The sequence below is a fragment of the Mizuhopecten yessoensis genome, unplaced genomic scaffold (genome assembly GCF_002113885.1).
Source record: "Mizuhopecten yessoensis strain PY_sf001 unplaced genomic scaffold, ASM211388v2 scaffold10815, whole genome shotgun sequence".
NCBI classification, from domain to species: Eukaryota; Metazoa; Mollusca; class Bivalvia; order Pectinida; family Pectinidae; genus Mizuhopecten; species Mizuhopecten yessoensis.
The window spans coordinates 183,066-197,982 of NW_018408735.1; the positions used below are offsets into that span (position 1 = coordinate 183,066).

Genomic DNA, 14,917 nt, shown 5'->3' on the forward strand with positions numbered 1-14,917 from the left:
ACTAGCGTTACTTAATGATCGAATCTGTTAAAAATCTGAATGCTAATTAAATGAACTATAAAATATGGCTGCATTCAAATCTAAATTTTAACATAACTTCTTGTATGTCTCGTGATTTTGATGGGTTTTTTCTTCAAAAATGATCCTCGAAGTCACTTGACGGAGTATTATCTATTTTAGGTGTTACGATGACACGATCATTTATGTCTTTATAGTATGTGAACACTTTTTTGAATTGGAAATCGCCTATTTCGACTTAATGTTAGCGTATGATCAGTATAATTCGCAGTCCAGAAATTCACGCACCGACCAGAATATTTATAACAAAAATATTATCGACCCGCGATCCTGAATTGATAGCAGGTATGCATAAAAGGAATGTGTTATTTATTATCAATTTGTATATCAATATGATACATTAAGTTTTGAACAACAAAAATGTAGGATGTGTCTTTTCATGAGTCATGGCAAAACTAAATAAGTCACTTCGGCAAATTTTATTGGTAGAGTCACGGAATTAGATTGCTAACATCTTAATAAGTCCGTGGTAGAGTGTATGTATCGGACCATCTTTTTAGATAACACCCACGAGGTTGTCATAATTAAATGATGATCGGGGTGTTTTATCTCATAGTAAATATTATTTATCTCTAGACTTCCAATTAGTATTGAACAAACTGATAAAACGGTATTAAATAGTTGATGTAATAACACAGACATATAGTTAAATAGAAAAATAATATCAATTCTTACCTGTGGATGAGAAATGAAGCTTTATATCGAATCAAATTAATTACAGAAGAATTTTGAATATCATAATATGTGTTTAGATTTACAGCAGGATACAGATTACCTTGCCACGGACTTGGATAGCAGTCGAATGTAATTTCGTGGTCTTGCGTATGCGTGAATCGCTTAATTGATAGTTTTTGGCGGGAAGCAAGCAGTGCTACACATGCAGAGTTGCGCCCCTTTTGATGATGGCCATCAATCAACGAGAGGATTGAGACACGTGGTAACTTTACATGGTAAGTTCTCAAAGCATGCAAGACAATTTGTCCAGGGAATATCATGGTTATCAATGGCGATTCATGTTTTACCTTATAATAACTTTATTTACAGAGAGTAAAATATTTAGCATACAATAGGCTAATATGTCTAGTCATCAGTTTCCGTGCGTTATATATTTCCGCGCAGCAATTTTATCAACCTATATCTCGTTACTACGAGACCTGCTGGACACTACACAAGGACATTTTAGACGTTTGGCCATCGTCTGTAAACTGACACAAAATTTACCGGAAGTTCGTCCGGAAAACATAGAATTAATCACTGATTAAAAAACTCGCATAAATATGCAGTTTTGCTTAGTTAATGCACTTTTTATCTTGCTCAAAATGAGCCCATACCTGAAAAAACAGTGATATATTTCATTCATGAACCGGTCTTTTTTGTAGTCTGACAAACCACGGAATTAGATTATGTTATCTAAGTCCGTGGACAAACGTACGAAAATGTCTTATGCAAATGAGGCCGATTTTTTTCCACTTCCGAAGAGCCAAGGAGACATTCTTTTATCGATAAACAGTGTTTTCAATGAAACGTAAACCTTGTAATGCAATGAACTTCCAATTTTCACCAATTTTAAACAGAACAAAATGAGAAATAACTTACCTTCAACATATTATCACTAAATAAATAAAATAAATAAAATAAATAAATAAAATAAATAAAATAAATAAAAAAATAAATAAAATAAATTACATGAATTACATGAATTCGTTCAAGTTGACACATTGAAAAATTAATAAAAAGTTTAAAACATTTGTTTTGATAATTAATTTGACGATCAAAGTTCTTTTTTTTTTTTTTATTCCAAACGAAGCTTTTGTTCTTGCATGTCACCGTAGAGAATTTCTTTTAGTGTATTCGAGTTATCTTTCTTTGAACACTAAATTAAAATAGACACACGGAAACATGACTGCTACTTCCGACGGGAGGAATTTGTTAAAAATTGTTTGTTCTGATTTTTATAAAATACAGTTTTTAGTTGTTGGTGTTTTTTCCATTAATAGATTGTTATCATGTTTATGACAGTCATCCGTAACCCCAACAGTTTTCTGCCGATATGAGTACGGTTGCAGGGAGTGTTCAGTGTCCCCCCTGCCTCCCACAGATATTTTCGAATTGGAAGTTAATTGCATTACAAGGTTTACGTTTCATTGAAAACACTGTTTATCGATATAAGAATGTCTCTTGGCTCTTCGGAAGTGGAAAAAAATCGGCGAGGAGATGTGGCCTCATTTGCATACAACATTTTCGTACGTTTGTCAGACTACAAAAGAGAACCATGAAATAGATCACTGTTTTTTCAGGTATGGACTCATTTTGATACATAACGCTTGGAAACTGGTGACTGATCCTTTTGTTTGCCCTAGTTATAATTTAAACCAAGGAATTTGATTTGCTATGCAAGTCCTTGATTAAACTGAATTCTAATATGATTAAGAAAGCAGTGTCGTTCAGAGCGAGGCATTTTGTTTCTGTTTTCCAGAACATTTATCAATTTTTAAGCAAAAATAAGATGAGACAAAAAAAAAAAAAATGTAATATCTACAAAATTACAATGGTTTGTTTGTGTTATAAAACTGCATGAGGTTTTTAAAAAGAATACAAATACAAAGGGAGTTGCAGGACAGGTCAAAATATAGTAAAGTAGTATACAGTGCAGGGACTGAAAGTAATCTGTAGTGATATAAGTAACATTGTAATACAAAGTATGGATTGTCTGTAGGCCTGAAGTGATATAAGTAATATTGTAACACAAGGTATGTATTTTCTGTCTTTAAACCTGAAGTAATGTAAATGACATTGTTATATAATGTACATATTTTCTATCTGACTAGGCTTGAATTGATATAAGAAACATTTCATCATGAGGAACAGGTTCTCTGTAGAACTGATTGGTAGGAGTTAAAGTTGAATTGCTACAAGTTAGGGTGGAAATGTTCAAGTTACACTAAATAGTATTATTTACAAAGTATGAATTTTCTCTACCTGCGTGAGATGTTTTATTTACACTGTATTACCAAACATGTGGTGTTTGATTAGCATGTTTTGCCATTTTTAAAACACCAGCTTAGTGATGTCCCTGGAATTAAGAATGGCCTGCTCAACATGTAAGAGTATATGTCTTGGCCTCGACCATAACTTATATAGCTTCATTACAGGGAATTAAAGGGCCATAACTTAACATGTTTACTCACTGTTAAGTAGGCTGTATCATAAATTTCCTACACAGATTGTCTGTATACAGGTGTTTTATACACCAGTCCGACAGAATGATGTATAATGCTGCAATACATGGCCAATCTCAAGGTGAATTGTTATACAGTATAATTCAATGGCCTCCAATTTTCTCATGTTGAAGTTTTTTTCTTTTGTCGGAGATAAAGGCTGGGATAAGTGGGGTAGTTAATTACACAAATTTGTTTCGATTAGATTTAAATAAAAATGCATGCCTTTTACACGTCAAAAATAAATTTATCATGAAGCCATATAGATTACGCTAAGGATTTATGCGATAACATCTCTAACTAAGGTATTGAAAGAGACTAATGAATTAATTCAGTATGACTACTATATATGTTTACTAGGCAATGGGAAGATATCCCCTGTGCTGCTAATTCATTCAGTCAAATTTACGTGAGTTTGTTCAAGCATGCACTCTATAGTTTCCAAGAGAAATCATAATAAAAACACCATGATTAAACATTCATATTTCTAATAATTAACGAAGATATATTACTGGTTACTGGCAACCGGAATTGAAAATATAAAACAAATCTGTTCATAATAGCAGTGATTTTTCTATCTCCTTTCCACAGGGGCCTTTGGGAAAATATCACACAATAACATGATTTTGGGAAAATGAAGTGAATTTTGCATTGATTTATGAAATTTAGATTTACAGCAGAAATTGTTAAGGGAAGGGGCCTTTATAAGGCTTCAAATTTACTCTTAAACATTCAAGTTAAGTAAAAGAAAAGTGATTCAATAATTGAATAAAAGGCTTCGAATTTGATCGATTTGGGTGCAGAAAGACTTTAGGAGGCTCCAACCAGACATAGTCCTTTATTATGTAAATAGGATGTGACTGAAGGGATTGAGTACACTATGTTGTGATTGTAAAGGTTGGGCTAGAAATTTTAGTTATGAATATCGCAAGTATATTGGGGTAGTAGTTTCCAATCTTGACTTGTCCATGTGCGAATTCCACTAACCCAAAATTATTCAACAAGATGAGCAAAATAAAAAAATTACTTGTTAATCAGGAAAGGTTTTTTTAGAATCACTAGTCCAGCTGGAGATTCTAGCCCTTAAAGGGAGGTAATTATATCTATAATAATTAGGGATGGTATACAATACCACAATGTGTGTTCATCTCACTTCTCAGATTGCACAAGTGCATTGTACATATGGATATATTTCATAAAGACTTTAGCAGTTAAGTGAAATATATCCATTAAATAAAGTGAACATATATTTGTGGTAATTGTGTCAGTGTGTTAAATTTCTCGTCCAAATTGATAATGAATGATTACACAAAGCTCAAACTTGATATGTAAATGTGGACTGCCCAAAAGAAAAATAAGACCCCCTTATTTTGGAGGGGTGATTTATTGAAAGGTCAAGGTCACTGTTAAAAAAAGTAGAAAATCACAGAAAAAAGTACCTGTCCTGATGCTTACTTAAGAACAGATAATCGCAGAAAGCTGAAATTTTGTAAGTGGTTTACAGTAAGAAAGAAAAAAGAACCCGTTTGATTTCGGATGTAGTTCATCGAAGGCCAAGGTCACTGTTACCAAGGTACTTAAAATAGAAATCCTCTTATTTGGATTAATAACATAAGATCAAGTGATAACACAAAGCTTAAACTATGTGAGTTGCTCTAGGGAAGAAGCTGAACCTTATAAGTTTTTGGGCATGATCTGCTAAAACTGAAGGTCACTCTTAAAAGTATAATTCTAAATAACATATAACCTGTCCAAATGCCAACTTCAAAGCAGATAATCACAGTGACACAAAGCTCAAATGGACAAATTTAGAATGTGGTTCGTCATAAGTTAGAGAAAGAACCCTATTGATTTGGGATGAAGTTCATCAAAGGTCACACCATGGAAATGTAAAACGCCGCAGGTTTCCTCACAGGCTGTGCAAACTAACCATCAAGACCGTGGAAATTGTCCGCACATTTCCGCACAGGCCGTGGAAATTGTCCGCACATTTCCATATTCAATATTTTTCAATAGTGTGGAAATCTGTGGAAAATGGAGTCTGAATACTCCGCGGATTATTTCCATGCAATTCTGTGGATTTATTCCGTGGAAATCCATGGATTCTGTGGAAAATATACACCCAGGACGGTAGCTGTTACTAAAAATGTTTTGGAATCTATAAGGATTATTCCATCAACACACTTAAAAACTAGTTACAATAATAAATCATCATGATAAATTATAGGTTGATAGAAACTTTGATGTTGAATGCAGTAAGATAAACTAGATTAGCCCTTGTGTTGACAGGTTGGCCCGTTCTTATCTGTAAAACCCTTGGATTAAGTTAATTGCCTGCTGTGCATGTTCAGTAATAAATCTTGCTGTACTATTATGTCACACACCTAGGGACACTTTCACTTCTATTAGGAAGGAATTGAGGTAATAAAAAGATTCCATATTGTCGTTACCCGTTTATCCCTTTAAGCATATGGTTTTGAAACATATCTTATGTAATCAATCTAGACAAAATATACCTGTATTTTATATTGAACATGCATAATTTCAGGTTATCATAACTAATTAGATATTACCAGATATAATTGTATTATTTGTAAGATATTTAGTTTTGTGGGTAAGAAATTCAGACTGAGTCATGGACAGGAGTGAGAGAGTGTTTGTGGACTTATATATATATATGGCCATACCGTTAACCTGAGTTTTATAGTATAGGCTACAAAGTTTGAAAATATGGAAGGACTTTCCCTGTAAGATAAGAATTGTGCATTGAATCAGGACTAGACTGAATTATTTGAATGTTACTGGACACCATAGTTCACTGGAGTTTTAACAACAAAGTCTGCTCATCAAGGTGTGACTGAAAGCTAATTCCCTAAACCACATCCAGATTAACTGTGTGAGTGACCATCAAACAAGTTCACCTTTTAGTAAGCTCAACATCATTTGGTGTGACAGATCTTTATTTCCTTACAAATTATTGCATAAAGGTAAGATTTGTTTATAGGCGTAGCTTATAGGTAATAGAAAGAACCCTATACATTGTAGGTGTGGCCCATCAAAGGTCAAGGTCACTTACTCAGAACAAAGGATCACACAAAGCTAAGACTTGGCTTGGAGTTTTCCTAGAGAAGTAGAATATCCCTTTTGAGTTTCAGTATGATCTGTCAAAATCGGTCACTGTTCATAAAAAAATTCACATATCAAATTACTTGTTCAGATGTTAACTTTAAAACAAATTATTACACGAAGCTCATGTGGACTTGGTGCGTCAGTTGACCCTTTATAAGAACACTATTGAGTTAAGGCATATGGGAAGTCAAATGTCAAGGTCATCATCCCTAAAAATAGAATTCATGTATCAAATTAGCTGTCTGGATGATCAAATTACCTGTCTGGATGTTTACTTTGGAAAGCCACTGTATTGTTTGAATTATAAAAATTCTTGCATGTATCAAAGCAACTGTTGTGATTGCACTTCGCTCAAATTTGATGTATGAGTTGACCTAAGGAAGATGAAAACCTCAGTTGGTTTTTGGCATGGTCATTCAGTGGTCAAGGACACTCTTTCTAAATATAGAATTTGTACCATCCTAACTTCAGAACAGATGATTCCACAGCTCCGTGTGTGTTGCCCTCGAGCCAGAGGAGGGGAGAACTCCTGTTTGTAATGGATGTGTTTTGTCAAAGGTCAATGTCAACATTACTGAAAATATAATTATCTTAAATATATCTTTGAGGTAACAATTAATTTCAAACTATATCATTACTTCTTAATAATGGCTGTAAACTTGAACCAAACACAATGGCAGACACCTCGACTGAGGATGAAATAATGACGCTACATTATCAACCACCGTGGAAAATGGCACTTATGTTTGGAACCCATTCTTGATTGATTTGCAGGTATGATCAGTGGATAAGGATGGTCTGGACCGATGAATTCCAGCCGAAAAGGAGTCTTGGCTGCTAGAGTATTACAACATCTTGTATTGTCTGATAACTCATGGTTGCATAACTATGCTAAGATTTACCAGGTAAGACGTTTGACCAGATCTAGATACGGTTTGTATATGATGTATGATGTGTACAGCGTAACAGTGAGGATAAATAGGATGTGATCTGCTCAGTCTTGATGTGCCTAGGTGGCCTGAAGGTAAACTCACTTTAACAGGCTATATAAGCAGATAGGTATCGGAATCAGATTAGGCTGTATAGAAAAACTGGAATTGCTTGTTTGTGAAATTTCCATTTTGTTTATTACAGTACAATACTTAAATATTCATTGCTCACCTGTGAGCATTTTACCTGTCCTGAGTGACAGATTGGCGATTGATAAGTATTAAATGGTCTAAACATAGCAGCAGGCCTGTAAATCCTTTAACACATACACCGTCCAGCTCTAATCACAGTACAAAGACCTTCACTCTCCCGATAAAGGCTCGGGGAATTTACCGGCCCACTGGCTACTCATGCAATAGTGCTACCCATATTGATAATGTAGTAATTGATTTTTCATATGATTCCGGGACATAGCCAATCTGTTGGGCATAAGTAGGGGATGATTGTTAGGGATCTCCGACTTCAGTAGATACAGTAAGATCTACCTGTGACTAAATTGTGACTTGTTAATTCATTACTCTCTTGGATTAAATATCAGTCTTACAGACATTATGATAATAAGTGAAAGCTGACAAACGTGTTCACTGGGTGATGACAGAGTCCGATATTCTGACATAGGTGAGTACTTCTTACCGAGTTGCTTATAAGTATTGTCAACTTAACTCTGTATTCTGTATTTCTAATTGTCCTGCTTAACAGGCCTTTTTGAAAGAAAGCAAATTGAAATAATTTTTGCTTTAAATATACATGAATGGAGAATGTAAATTTACTGTTATTGAGATCATATATAACTGTGTGTAAGAGAACTTTAAGGAAGTGGTTTCACATACATGTATAATAACATGAGAATATTAAGAAAAGAAATATGTTTTAAATGTTAAAGTTGCCTCACTATCCTGTACATGTTTTTTTTTCCAAAAAAATATGCACAGTGTATAATGTAGGATAGGAAACATCTCTATGTGTACAGGTAGATTGGGTTACCTGTTTGTGTCTTACTCAAGGGGTTCAATAAGTATTGATGTTCCACCCTGTCTTGCGGCTTTTGTCAAGTGTTACAGTCGATATGCTAAGTAAGTGAATGCCTTATGGATCGAGCTTTCATATTTATATTTATCTGCTCATTTTTTCCGTTCCAGGTGAAAATAAAATGCTGTTAAATTATATATGCAAATAATACAGTAGCCACAGTTATGGTAATATAGGTAAAAATCAATCTACCAGATCACATACTTCTATAATAGGTTGATAAAATTCAGTTTTACAAAACCAACACACACATATGTTCATGAATAGTATGGATTTTACAGGATAAAAAGGTTTGGAAAAGGGTCCCCACTCACACCCATTCAGCAGGTCCCACACAATTCTAATATAGTCTAGCAGCTTGTTTTCTCATTGACTATTCGAAAATAAGATGTGGCAAACAATTTTTATTTTATTGATTTTATAAACCCTGAGAAATGTAATGCAAAATGAATATGTGAGGATCTGGGAGCAACTATTACGTGTCTAGGTAAGCTGGTAGAGCTCTGCAGCAGGCTTTTGTTTGAATATTTTACATCAATATTTGTATGTATTTAATACTGTTCATAGGTCTTCAGTAATGGCATTTATGGCTTGTTAAAATACCATCAATAAATCATTTATTATTCCTATGTTTAAAAAAAAGAATATATATATTTTTTTTTTATTTTTTTTTTGGTAACAACTTTTCAATGCATGCAAATTCACATTTCCTGTTAAATCCAGGAGGTAATAAAATTGTGAATAATATATCTGGCTTAAACAGACAAACAATAAATTGTAAAAGAAAAAAGTAACACAATAAATGCAAAAGCTTGTTTTTGAATTGGTTCATGAAATTTGCATCACAATAAAATATTAATATATATTAATAACAAAAAGTGAAGTTGTATTGAAAAATACATCAAGTTTGCTGAAGCATTTGTAAGAACCTATGGACTGAAAAAAAATGTTAAATACAGCTGGGATATTTGTTTGTTGTTTCAGTAATCTTTACCTCTCATATGTGATATTGATTTCATATTTCTGTCTTCTTTGTCCTTCTGTGTGCAGTATTCCTTTGTCTGCTCTGTACTTCCGTCTACGGCCCTATTCCTGTGTCTGCGCTGTCCTTCTGTCTGTAGTATTATTATGTCCGCTCTGTCCTTCATTCTGCGGCCCTATTTTTATATCTGCTTTGTCCTTCCTTCTGCGGCCCTATTCCTATGTCTGCGCTGTCCTCCTGTCTTCGTTATTCCTATGTCCGCTCTGTCCTTCATTCTGTGGCCCTATTTCTATATCTGCTTTGTCCTTCCTTCTGTGGCCCTATTCCTATGTCTCCTCTGTCCTTCTGTCTTCAGTAGTATTCCTATATCTGCTCTGTCCTTCTGTCTGAGGTATTCCTATGTCAGCTCTGTCCTTCATTCTGAGGCCCTATTCCTTTATCTGCTCTCTCCTTCTGTCTGCAGTATTCCTATATCTGCTCTGTCTTTCTGTCTGAGGTATTCCTATGTCTCCTCTGTCCTTCTGCGGCCCTATTCCTATGTCTGCTCTGTCCTTCTGTCTGCAGTAGTATTCCTATATCTGCTCTGTCTTTCTGTCTGAGGTATTCCTATGTCTGCTCTGACCTTCTGTCTGAGGTATTCCTATGTCTGCTGCCCTTCATTCTGCAGCCCTATTTCTATGTCTGCTCTGTCCTTCTGTCTTCGTTATTCCTATGTCTGCTCTGTCCTTCTGTCTGCAGTAGTATTCCTATATCTGCTCTGTCCTTCTGTCTGAGGTATTCCTATGTCTGCTCTGACCTTCTGTCTGAGGTATTCCTATGTCTGCTGTCCTTCGGGGTTCATTCTGCAGCCCTATTTCTATGTCTGCTCTCTCCTTCTGTCTTCGTTATTCCTATGTCTGCTCTGTCCTTCTGTCTGCAGTAGTATTCCTATATCTGCTCTGTCCTTCTGTCTGCAGTATTCCTATATCTGCTCTGTACTTCCTTCTGCGGCCCTATTCCTATGTCTGCTTTGCCGTTCTGTCTGCGGTATTTCTATATCTGCTCTGACCTTCTGTCTGCGGGATTTCTATATCTGCTCTGACCTTCTGTCTGTGGGATTTCTATATCTGCTCTGACCTTCTGTCTGTGGTATTTCTATCTCTGCTCTGTCCTTCTGTCTGTGGTATTTCTATATCTGCTCTGACCTTCTTTCTGTGGTATTTCTATATCTGCTCTGTCCTTCTGTCTGTGGTATTTCTATATCTGCTCTGTCCTTCTGTCTGCACTATTTATAGATCTGTCTGCTTGTGTTCTCTCTGTCTCTCTCAGATATTCTTGTGAAATTAGAATAATTAACTGGAAATATCCATGTAATCAGTTAACGGTGAAGTCGAAATTTTTATAGATGCTTAAATTTTACAAGTGGTTGCTGGGCGGCACGGACACTCAGAATTAAATCAAAACGCAGCAGTACCAAAGTATTTGAAGTACATGTATTTCAAAATGATATTTGGTTATAGATTTGTAAACATATATATAGCAGAGTGATTTATGCATTCTTATTAGTTAGCTTATCACCTACGACAAATTTCTACCTACATTTGTACATGTAGCGTAATTTGTTAATTGTTTGTAAAACACGTCAATGCCTCGGCCATGCCATACAAATTTTAGAAGAAAAAAGTTCCTCAACCCACTATCATTAATCAGTTTTTGTCTGATGCCTTACTGCCAGCAACATCTGATATTGTGATAAATTTGAAAGTTGCATTCCTTTGTATTAGATAATGGATGCTTAAATCTTACATGTGGTTAAGCTTCACATACACTTAAAACTGGTTTAAATCAAACAGTACCGAAGAATTCTAAGTAAATTGTATAATTATGTATTATGAAATCAAATGGTTCTAGATTTGTAATAATAGCGGAGTAATTCTTGAATACAAATTTGTAAGCTTATCACCTCCGACAAATTTCTACGTAGCATGATTTTTTGTTTGTAAAATACGTTAATGCCTCGGCCATGTGATAAAAATTGTGGAAGAAAAATGTTCCTCAACATATAATCCTTAGTCAGTTTTTGCCTGTATGTCTCATTGCCAACAACATCTTGTTTTAAGTGATATAGTGGTAAATTCAAAAGTTGCATACCTTTATATTAGATCCAAAACCCCAGTGTCCATATGATACATAATACATGTACACATTATACTTGTATACAAGGTTCAGTTTTGGTGACGTTTAAAGCTAACAATCATATAAGATCACCCTGTCCAGGTTTTTTCTGTAAAAAAATAATTCAACATAGTTATTTTGTCGAAAAATCAGTTTAAACAATTCAGATTACGGACATTTAAAGCTAACAATGCTGTCACACCATGTGCCATTATTTTCTGTCAAAGAAAACATAAGATTTGAGTGGCCCAAGGAGTTTACTCTGTACTGGCACGGTAAATATTGGTCACTGGAGTCGGGAAATAGTGACAGTTACACATGAAATTCTTTGAACAGATATATAATATCCATAATTACTTTAACCCTGAAATTCAAACTCATAATAATGATGGTATCATCTGATACGTAATTGACTTCTGCGACAGTAGAATGTTAGTTCGAACTTCTCCGACACTGGCAGTACTATTGTTTCCCAAGTATACTCAGAACTGTAATGATATACCAATCTACATTGAATAAACTGATTCATCTCGATCTTAAATACATAAAGTGATTTATGTAGGATAAAGCAGTCAAAATCTTATTAAGAAATATTTAACATTGGTTAAAACCGTTAAGTTTACCAATGAACAGGTGTATATGACTAGGTATCTATCTGTACATATATATTTAAAACAAGGTTTTTGTTACCAGTGTACACCTGGTAAGCTAGTATTGAGAAAATTTACATACAATGTGAAGTTATACCTAGTGTTTAAGATTGTACATGTTCCCCCATAAATTTACTGTTGTGGTACTAAACTCATAGTGACACTCTTTATAAGGTTGATTTTATCTCGTTTACTTATTTTTGTGTAAGTTATTATCTGATCAATGAGTGGAATATCTATGGAAATCTTCAGTCATAATTATCCTGTACTTGCATACTATGGAGGATTTAGTGAGGAAAAAGGTAGGTACACTATCATGTTTCTCATTCAGCAAAATGCTGGTAATGATTTGAGATAAGTGTAATTGTAATTTTGTCCTTATCAAAAATCAATACCCGGTAATAAGCAATATTAAACGTTTGTTTTTATCCGATGTTATATAACATATCTTTATCATACAGATGAATACAGCCAAGAGTGCATAAAGGTTTAAGTGTAGTAATGCTTTTATTGCATACCTGCCCAGATGGGAAAGTGAGCGTATGGCATGATGTGACAGCTCTTACTGTCGTCTAACATCATCTTTTTCTTTTTTAAATGGCTTTATGAAGGGCTATCAACTTTATTTAAATCAACGACCTTGACCAACTTTGAAGGTCACAGGGATAAAACAAACTAAAATTTTCCAACAAAGATCCATAAGTATGGAAGTCAGTTCCAGTGGCTGTAGGGATCCTGGGGTGGATACCTAACAACAGGGGGGTGGAGACTCAACGGCCCTGTAAGGAAGTCAGTTCTAGTGGCTGTAGGGATCATGGGGTGGATACCTAACAATGGGGGGTGGAGACCTAACGTCCCTGTAAGGAAGTCGGTTCAAGTGGCAGTAGGGATCCTGGGGGGGATACCTAACAACAGGGGGACGGAGACCCAACGTCCCTGTAAGGAAGTCAGTTCGAGTGGCTGTAGGGACCATGGAGTGGATACCTAACAACAGGGGGGGAGAGACCCAACGTCCCTGTAAGGGAGTCAGTTCCATAGTGGCGGTAGGGATCCTGGGGTGGATACCTAACAACAGGGGGGTGGAGACCCAAAATCCCTGTAAGGAAGTCGGTTCCAGTGGCAGTAGGGATCCTGGGGTGGATACCTAACAACAGGGGGTTGGAGACCAAACGTCCATGCAAGAAAGTCAGGTCCATAGTGGCGGTAGGGATCCTTGGGTGGATACCTAACAACAGGGGGGTGGAGACCCAAAATCCCTGTAAGGAAGTCGGTTCCAGCGGCAGTAGGGATCCTGGGGTGGATACCTAACAATGGGGGGTGGAGACCTAACGTCCCTGAGAGGAAGTCAGTTCCATAGTGGCGGTAGGGATCATGGAGGGGATACCTAACAACAGGGGGGGGGAGACTCAACGTCCCTGTAAGGAAGTCAGTTCATAGTGGCGGTAGTGATCCTGGGGTGGATACCTAACAACAGGGGGGTAGAGACCCAACGTCCTTGTAAGGAAGTCAGTTCCATAGTGGCGGTAGGGAGCCTGGAGTGGATACCTAACAACAGGGGGGGGGAGACTCAACGTCCCTGTAAGGAAGTCAGTTCATAGTGGCGGTAGTGATCCTGGGGTGGATACCTAACAACAGGGGGGGTGGAGACCCAACGTCCCTGTAAGGAAGTCAGTTCCATAGTGGAGGTAGGGATCCTGGGGTGGATACCTAACAACAGGGGGATGGAGACTCAACGTCCCTGTAAGTAAGTCAGTTCCATAGTGGCGGTAGGGATCCTGGGGGGGATACCTAACAACAGGGGGGTGGAGACCCAAAATCCCCGTAAGGAAGTCGGTTCCAGTGGCAGTAGGGATCCTTGGGTGGATACCTAACAACAGGGGGGTGGAGACCCAAAATCCCCGTAAGGAAGTCGGTTCCAGTGGCAGTAGGGATCCTGGGGGGGATACCTAACAACAGGGGGATGGAGACTCAACGTCCCTGTAAGTAAGTCAGTTCCATAGTGGCGGTAGGGATCCTGGAGTGGATACCTAACAACAGGGGGGGGGGACCCAACGTCCCTGTAAGGAAGTCAGTTCCATAGTGGAGGTAGGGATCCTGGGGTGGATACCTAACAACAGGGGGTTGGAGACCAAACGTCCATGCAAGAAAGTCAGGTCCATAGTGGCGGTAGGGATCCTTGGGTGGATACCTAACAACAGGGGGTGGAGACTCAACGTCCCTGTAAGGAAGTCGGTTCCATAGTGGCGGTAGGGATCCTGGGGTGGATACCTAACAACAGGGGGGTAGAGACCCAACGTCCCTGTAAGGAAGTCAGTTCCATAGTGGCAGTAGGGGTCCTGGGGTGGATACCTAACAACAGGGGGATGGAGACCCAACGTCCCTGTAAGAAAGTCAGTTCCATTGTGGCAGTAGTGATCCTGGGGTGGATACCTAACAACAGGGGGGTAGAGACCCAACGTCCTTGTAAGGAAGTCAGTTCCATAGTGGCGGTAGGGATCATGGAGTGGATACCTAACAACAGGGGGGTGGAGACTCAACGTCCCTGTAAGGAAGTCAGTTCCATAGTGGCGGTAGGGATCCTGGGGTGGATACCTAACAACAGGGGGATGGAGACCTAATGTCCTTGTAAGGAAGTCAGTTCCATAGTGGCGGTAGGGATCCTTGGGTGGATACCTAACAACAGGGGG

The 14,917-nt window shown here is 37.2% G+C and overlaps 1 protein-coding gene across 7 annotated transcripts in view; it reads left to right on the forward strand.

Annotated features, from left to right (window-relative positions):
* The first annotated feature begins 7,225 nt into the window (after positions 1-7,225).
* LOC110462625 overlaps positions 7,226-14,917 on the forward strand; it is a 143,377-nt gene continuing 135,685 nt past the window's right edge. For 2 of the 7 annotated variants that reach the window (XM_021516669.1, XM_021516678.1), the window contains exon 1: positions 7,751-8,033. The gene's annotated coding sequence lies outside the window, so the exon portion shown is untranslated. Of the gene's footprint in view, positions 7,331-7,747; positions 8,034-8,466; positions 8,489-8,850; positions 8,932-14,917 lie in introns of those variants that run through there. The other 5 variants (XM_021516670.1, XR_002464304.1, XM_021516677.1 and 2 more) reach the window with 5 other exon arrangements.